This window comes from Empidonax traillii, unplaced genomic scaffold (assembly GCF_003031625.1).
Source record: "Empidonax traillii isolate 1590-97213 ecotype Southwest subspecies unplaced genomic scaffold, ASM303162v1 scaffold275:size1536655, whole genome shotgun sequence".
NCBI classification, from domain to species: Eukaryota; Metazoa; Chordata; class Aves; order Passeriformes; family Tyrannidae; genus Empidonax; species Empidonax traillii.
Genome location: NW_020955468.1, coordinates 1,327,050 through 1,335,325, shown reverse-complemented (window position 1 = coordinate 1,335,325; position 8,276 = coordinate 1,327,050). Strand labels below are relative to the sequence as shown.

At 42.0% G+C, this 8,276-nt stretch overlaps 1 long non-coding RNA gene across 1 annotated transcript; it reads left to right on the top strand.

Annotated features, from left to right (window-relative positions):
- Window positions 1-1,618: 1,618 nt before the first annotated feature.
- Window positions 1,619-3,853, top strand: LOC114060410. Its single transcript, XR_003571878.1, has 2 exons — window positions 1,619-1,809; window positions 3,561-3,853. It is a non-coding gene; the product is annotated as an uncharacterized LOC114060410 (long non-coding RNA).
- Window positions 3,854-8,276: the final 4,423 nt, after the last annotated feature.

Sequence of the window (8,276 nt, the reverse complement as noted above, 5' to 3'; positions counted from 1 at the left end):
CACACCTCACTGTTGACTTCATGTAGACTATTAGGCAACAAACCAGTTATCTTCTTGTTTTTTTTTTTTTTTTATCTCCTGAACAAGGATATCACCTTGTTCAGCATAACAGGAACCTGGCCTTTCAGAAGACATCACCATTCTTCAGCTCTCCAAGTGAACAGCTGAATTCCTGAAAGCACTGAATGGCCAGTTAGGCAGTTCTGCAACATGTCATTTCTCTTGACAAGAATTTGGAGGAAAGAGGACAAGCTCTTTGTAAATCTCTCTGCTGAGGTGAGAGAGGTGGCCCCTGTATTCTGTAGTTGAGGTTTAGAGTGCAGAGGGGAGGGATGGATGGACAGATGCATGGATGGATGGATGCAGAAACCTACGGAATGGGATTGGTGCAGCTCCTGAGGAGTCTGCATCCTCCAAGTCCATGCGTGCCTGTGTACCGATGAGCTGCGGGGAGCTTGCCAGGAAGGGAAGTAATTTTAGAGTGTGATTTGGAAAATGATTCAGTTTAAAAATTGCTATTTTTGATGGGCTACTTTCAGCTGGGATCCAGTCCCCAGCATGTTCCCAGAAGCACTTGCCTTGCTGCAGCAGAGCGTGGTGAAGAGTGGAGGAGGAATGTCTGTCTGGGAGCCCGGAGTCCTGAATCTCGTGATGCTACTGAGACAACAATGACGGGAATGACTCCTCCTTACATGTCATGTCCCTTCCTGCATTTGACAAGTGAGTGCTTTAACCTACTTGGCTTGATGGAGATGGCAAAGGTAACTCTCCCACCCTACCCTAGGGGTTCACTGTGCTCAAGGGAAGGTGCAGGCATGTGGATCTGGAAATGGGGCTGCTGGGCAGACAAAGTTTCAAGACAGGCAAGTCTACTTTATCCTCTTTATATAAAAGCCAAGGACAGCTTGAGGAATTGTCAAAAATAGTTGTGAAATGTCAAACACCTTTATCATGCCATCTGAAGATGTACTGCATGTATTTTACAGACCCTGTGGCTACAGCTCCTAGAAATCTCTCCAGTCAGTGGCATTGAAATGAAACCTGCTAAGCTGACAGTCACTCCATCAGGATGAGGCTTTATAGCAGTTCAGGACAGTCAGCCTTTGATCACAGCACCGAAGAAAATATTGGCAACCCCTTTGGCCTGCCAGATTTGTTTTCTAGAGTGAGAAGCTTCAGAGAGCAATCCTTGCTGATTACACCTGTCAGTTATCAACAGACAGGTCAAAATGTCCCTTATCCCCTGGATTTGTCCCTCTTGTTTTTTTCAGGTAGGTGCTGGCTGATGGTCCTCTCAGATCTTTTACCCTGCTAAGCTTTTCATAAGCAGGTTCCACTTGTGACTAGGCAACTTCATACAATTTGGTTTGTTCTCGAAGATGTGTGGAGTCAAAGCATGTGGCTGAACACTGTGCTCTGGTTCCCATGCAGGTATCAGGACTAGTGATAGTTTTTGGGAGCATTAACATTCACCCCACATTTACTGGGACCTAACCCAAGGCTCCTGGGAGTGACTGGTTGGTGTGTTTCCCAGGCAGTGGATCAGATGAGATGTGCGTGCGAGTGTGTGCATGTAGATAAAAACCAAATAATTTCCCTTGCATTAATTAAAAAAAACGAGCCTTAAGTTGGCTGATCATCAGTGTATCTATCCAATGTATGGCAACATTGTGTTGAGTGACCAACTTTACACAAGGTCTCATTTTCACTCCCTCCTCTCCCTTTTGTTGAGCATTGCTAAGAAGTGGAAGTGTGGATCATTTTCTGAGTTGCCTTCCCTGCTCCTGTTCACCTTCTGACATGCAGCAGGTGAGTAATCTGGTGTCAGGCTATATGGGAAGGCTCTGAGATCCAGCAAGAAGCTTCCCGAGGCAGCAAAGGGTGCCAGCCCCTCTCTGGTTCACCTTGCACATAGCAGAGAGTGTTGACTGTTCCACTGTGTCAGAGGGGAAGAAATGATGGTAAAAGGGGGCATAACATTGCACTGCTTAATTATTGTTTCTTTTTGGGGGAACATTTGTTTGTGAAGAGACATTATGGTATCTAAGAATGAGGCACAAGGAAAGCAACATCATCTTCACAGCAAATTCTAAACTTCTCCTAGGAAGCAGAAGGTGAAGGGAACGTGATAGTGAGGAGGGCTCCCTTATGCAGCTGTCCATTCTTGCTTCTACTGTGGTGAGCAAACACAGCAATGTATCAAGCTTTAAAAAAAAAAGACAAATTCTAGTTTGCTATGTAGAGGGTTTAAAGGGCCTTTCTTTCCAGATTAAGGTTTTCTGTTATTTATAGCCACATAAAAGGTGTTTCATCTGTAATACCAATACATTCTTTGTGCATGTTATGAAAGAAAGACAACTGCTGTGCCACTGAGCATGGAAAAATGTGCCAGGGAAAACATTCAGGCCCGGAGTCATTTTCATCTCTGGTCTTCTTCGCCTGGAAATGAACTTCAGCCTCCTATTTTCCTATTTTTTTGGGGATGGCCACTAGCCATATTCACCCAGGCACTAGAGGGAAACAGAATGAAGAAGTTTGGCAGCATTTTGCAGTCATTTGCCAAATGAGCAGTCAAAGCGGCGGAAAGGCAAAGTGATTAAACTTCTTGCAGGGGATTTAATCCATCGTAGGTGTACTGTGACCAGTGCTGTCACTTTGGTTTGACACTGGGGTATGATTAAGCCCTTAACAAGCACTTAACTGGTGAGAATTCATCAGTTGAAACATGAAAAAATAAAAATGCACAATGAAGAACATACAGTATTGAAACCAACCTACATGGTGTGCTTCAGATAAGTAAGAGCTTAGGTAAGGAATGAGGTGAACATAAAAGAATAGTGGGATGACAAATGCCTAAGAGTGGACACTTCGGAAGTGGAGTAAATAATGGTAACTGAGAGCACGCTGTGCCTGAGGGATCACCTCTGTAGCTCTGCATCTGTAAGAAGTGCAGGAGGTAGTGATGGAGAATAGAAAGGAGCACAGACTTCTTTTAAAAGGTTTCTGAAAGCTCAGGCTTAGACTCCCCTCTGAATATTTCCTGCCAGCTGCACAGTCTCCTTGCTGGCCCTTCAGGTTTGTTGACTTCTGGTTAAGTGAGGTAGTCAACATGGTCTGGTGCAGAGGTTGGAAGGTTTTTGAGCGTTGCTTGCCAAACTATATTTTAATTTTCTAAATCAAAAGTTCGGTGTGCTAATGGATGTTTTGGCAATGTGAGATCTTGTTCCTTGTGAAAGCAAGCTGCCACTGGGCAGCTGAGTGTCGTGTTTCCCCGGCAGGCAGGGACTGCAGGGTTCCCTTAGACTCTCAGCTCTATCTCAAGTCAGAGCCATTCCCATTCTGCAGTGACTCTGTGTCAGGTTCAGGCCACGTATCTTCTGCTGCCACCATGCTGTCAGCTCCTGACTCCTGGTCTAACAGCCAGGTCATCTGATTGAGGCTTAGAAAGCATGGGGTTTCTCACCAGTTACAAGCTGATATATTGCAACACCTTGACCCACTAATTTCTCTTCCAGTTTCCTTGCTTTCCCTTCTGACCTTGGTCCTGTTTCTCTCCTTAGGCTGAGAAATATTCCAGAATAGAATGCCTTTTATTTTAATGCATTATCACAACTGCGTTGGAGATGCAATGAAATCACTGCAAGCTTCCCACCATCCACCAAGGAAATAAAAGAGAATCCTGCTGGTGTGAGAACCATTGTACTGGGGAGATCTTGTCATGCTGATAATGACAGAAGACTAAAATGCTCTGCTGTGAAAAAGATACATTCTAGCAAGCAGTCTTCATTGCTGTCCAAATGCCAGCATGGCTTATTATTTTCTAATGAAATGAAACATATTCGTGCCCTCTGAAGTTGACTGTGCTGATTTAATTTGTTTTATGATCAAGATTCTAAATTTCATATCTTTTATGTTTTATAAGTGGTGAGCAGGGATTTAGCTGCATGAGGCGTATTAATATCAATACAGCTAACTCCCCATGCACTTCTTTAAAGACTATTTTATACATAACAACATGGAATTTCACCTCTATATTTCTCCTAGTCTCTGCAGGAAAATACAGTGATAGCTAATCTGAAGGCAAGCACACATTTTATTATTGCTCTCAAAGCAGTAAGCATTTTTTAGTACTCTGAATTTTTCCTGCTGACAAACAGGCAGTGAGTGTATAACATAGAAATCAAATAGCTACATTTTTTGTGGCCGGACTGGGGAAAGCAACAGAACAATTTCAGGCAAGAAATCACAGATTATTATTTATTTTATGTGATTTCAATTTGCTGTCTTTAGAGTTTTTTCTTATAGAACTGGCATGCACTAAGTTGTGGAAATACTTCTCCAGTGTTAAATGTTATTGGAAAAGGAACATTCACTTTTCTAGAGGAAATAATCTGGATCTGCTTCCTTCCTCAGAAGTAAAAATGATCCAAATATCCTTGAGAATGGGAACAGGGGGGAAAAAAAAGGCATGCTTTCAAAGCAAAAGATGTTAATTTTATTCTTTCTTTGTCTTTACTAGCCATGTTTCTGCCTTTCATCCCAACCATTGAATTTGTCTCTGTACTGAAAGACAATTGTCTCTGTACTGAAAGACAGTCCTGGAGAATGGAACAATCTGGGGATGATCCTAGATGATTTTAAGTATTTTCCAGCAGAAGGAGAAGTCTCTCAGCATTACCTGAAGAGTGTTGGTGGATCTTGGTCATAACAAGATGTTCTATTTGAGCTCAGCCTGGTGAGAACTCCTGCCAGACCAGGGTCTATGCAGTGGGATAAACCAGCTGGCTGGACCCACAGCACGGTGTGCACTTTTTGGGGTGTTATCTGTGGAATCACACCTGTATCATGCTTACCCTCAAATAAGGAAACATTGCATTTGTCAGAGTTTAGTCTTCCTAAAATTTTGGCTTTCCTTATTTAAGCTGTGATTCAGATAAACAAAATTCAGGTTATTCCAGCGGTACTTCACCAGGGTTGGACTTGTGGAGGCCTAGTCACAATTTTCATCTGGTTTTGGATTGCAAAACACTCCTTTTGCTCTGAACCGAGTGAGTATGCTTCATTTGGCAAGTATGGAGTGTCTCTGGAGCTGTGAATTCCTGGACAGGAAGAAGATGGTGCACTACACCAGTCAATGGTACTGTCGTGCATTAATCTCACAAAGCACATTCTCTCATCTGTGATCAAATGCTGAAGTTTAAAGGTGCTGTTGCAAAAAAATAGGATGTAAATCATCACCCTAACACAGTATGTAGAAGCCTGTACCATGGGATTCAGCCTAACAACAAAGTAAATCTATGAATCATCTGGAAGTGACTGAGGAGATGAGTGCCTGGATTTTATCAGTTGAGTGTTGAATAATTATGCACTGCCAGTGTATGCCTAGGTCTCTCTCTCACACACACACACTGGAAGTGCGTAGCTGATGGAGATGTAGCTCAGGAGTTCATTATTTGACAGTTGTAGGACTTATGAATTCTGAGGACTGCCTGACCTTAAGATACTTTTTCTAGGCTACATCATATTTACAGAATCACAGAGAATGGGTCAGATTGGAAGGGACCACAGTGGATTATCTGGTCCAACCTCCCTGCTCAAGCAGGATCATCCCAGAGCACATTGCACAGGATTGTGTCCAGACGGTTCTGGAATATCTCCAGTGAGGGAGGTTCCATAACCTCTCCGGGCAACATCTTCCAGGTCACTTGGACAGTAAAGAAGTTCTTCCTCATGTTCAGGTGGAACTATCATTAAGGCAGAAATTCCCATTGTGTAGCACCACAGCAGCTGCAGATTAACTTCCACAACCACCTTTTCAGCCTTTCTTGGAAAGCAGTTCAAATTTTGTACTTCCAAATGCTTACAGCTCATTCTGTCAGAACAAGGCAAAAAAGGGTGAAAGGCCAGGCCTTGGCACTGATGTCAATAGATGAATCAGAGGGATGAAGATCAGGGAAAGAAAAGGTATGTTTAAGCCAAAGAATAACATTGGCCCAAAAGCAAATGAGTGTGTATTGCCTATGAATACGCTAAGAGTCAATATTTGAGAATGTTCCTAGCTATCAAAGTAATCAAGTTTTTAAGTGGTGTTCCAGTAGGAAGAATGAGAGCAAAAAGCTGGACTTCCTGTGAGGTGGAGTCTGAAGTGTATTATATAAATTGATGTCTGCAATAGCAGAAAACTGAATTTAATGGCAAAAGGGCTCCCAAACATCGTCAGATAATTTAAGCTGGATAACATACAGACCTCAGTCATATATGGTACCTTCCTTACCACTGCTAAAATGGCTGTCGTATTTCTACCCTCTTTTCATGGCAATATTGACTTTCAGGAGTCAAATAACTATTGTAAGCTGGCTGGGGAACGCATTTAGGCAGAAAGGCTGGGGATGATTTTGCTAGAACATCCTATCAGTGGAAGCAAAAAGAAAAAAGTTATGTCTATTTTAACAACATGAAAGCTCCTCAAGGTCTACGCCATTCAGAGCCCAGCAGGAATTTTCCAACTGAGGAGGAGAAAGAGAAATGTTTACTAAAAGACAGATTGCAAACATCAAACTGCCTGTTCTGTAATTGATCTTTTACACTGAGAATATCCAGAAGATCTATACTTATGGTTAGACTGTTACTTGGAAAGCCAGTAAAATACATTCTGCTGAGAACTGCTTCATATTAAGTCTGCAACCCAGGGATCTTTCAAAACACAGCTATTGCCTTGGATGTTCATTTCAAGGCAGACACTGCTCTGTACATTTAAAGCAGTAATTTATCTTTCAGACCCAGAGGAGGTTTGGGGTTTTTTTTCCTTGCTTGATTAAGAAGCATAAAAATATGACAAAGGAGAAAAAAGGGCTATTAGATAGGTTTTTGCTAAATGCCACACTCTTAACTCCTTCCAGACTCAGAGGAGGTTTGGGGTTTTTTTCCTTGCTTGATTAAGAAGCATAAAAATATGACAAAGGAGAAAAAAGGGCTATTAGATAGGTTTTTGCTAAATGCCACACCCTTAACTCCTTCCTGAACTAAGAGAGGAAAAAAAAAAAATAAAAAAAGGCCCCTCTGTGCTTAGAAGTCTGGAAGGTAGGTGAAAATTTTCTTGAGTAGGCAAGCTGCCAAATTCAGTTCATGGGACTGCACCTAGCTCAGTGAAACACGATGGGAAAGCCCAGAAATGGGGGAGTTATGGTCACATGCCTTAGTTGTTGGCTGAACAACCATATTGTCATTTTTAGGAGATGCACTTCTACACTTCGTCATATTGACCTTTAGTTTCTTATCACTGCAGATTGATCTCCTCTTGGATGCTCTTTTCCCAGCCTCTTTAATCAGCATTTTCTTGATGAGAAGACAATTAGTAATTAGAAGATTCATTTCTACTAGGAAGAAACTCAAGTCCTTATCAATCATCCCTTCAATTGCTGCTGCTAAGAGATTCAGATATGGAAAAGATATTTAATATTTACTGCCATGCTTCCTGCCTGGTAACATGAAATTACATCCACATCTCCTAGGCTCCTATCTAGGACTTATGCATAAACTTATTGTCTTCTATGCAGCAGCAAAGCTTTGCTAGGAAAGTAAAGAGGATGAACAACCCTGTGGTGTCTGAGCACTTGCTGCATTACCCTGTTCCACTGCTTCTGTAAGTCTGGAATCCTCTTCAATAAAGCACCTTTCACAATCATTTCCCAACAGAGGTGTGATAGCTGTAAGCTATCTCCTTGTCTCTGATATTAAATTCCCTGGTATTAATGGATTATGGCCTTCAGCATCATCAATATTATTGAGAACAATATTGTGACACTGGAAACTCAATCCAACCCCACCTTTTACATTAATTGTTACAGGGTTTCTACCTTAGTGGTCTGAAAGGAAGCAATTATCCTGGATTCATGAAAACATCTCAAATGTAAAAGACACCAAGTAATGGTTGTTTTTCCTTCACCCTCTAAGAAAGCAGATAATTGGAAAAGAATATAAATAAAGACACTGTTGAAAGAAAAAAGGGATATAGGTGGGGGCCACGGGTCCTTCATAAGAAATTCTGCCTGCTTGCATCTGATCAGTGCACTAGCAGTTCAGCAGTTTCTCAAAGGCAAGTGGATTGCCTTCACAGCAGTTTTTGATGCATCTTTTGGGGGACCCGAGGCTAAGAATTGCCCAGCTGTAATTTATCATTCTACTTGCTGCCTGTTTCCACACATGCAATAAAAACGCCTATACCCTCTTATTTTTCAGCATAGCTGGCTAAAGACAAGGATCCCCAGGGAAATCTA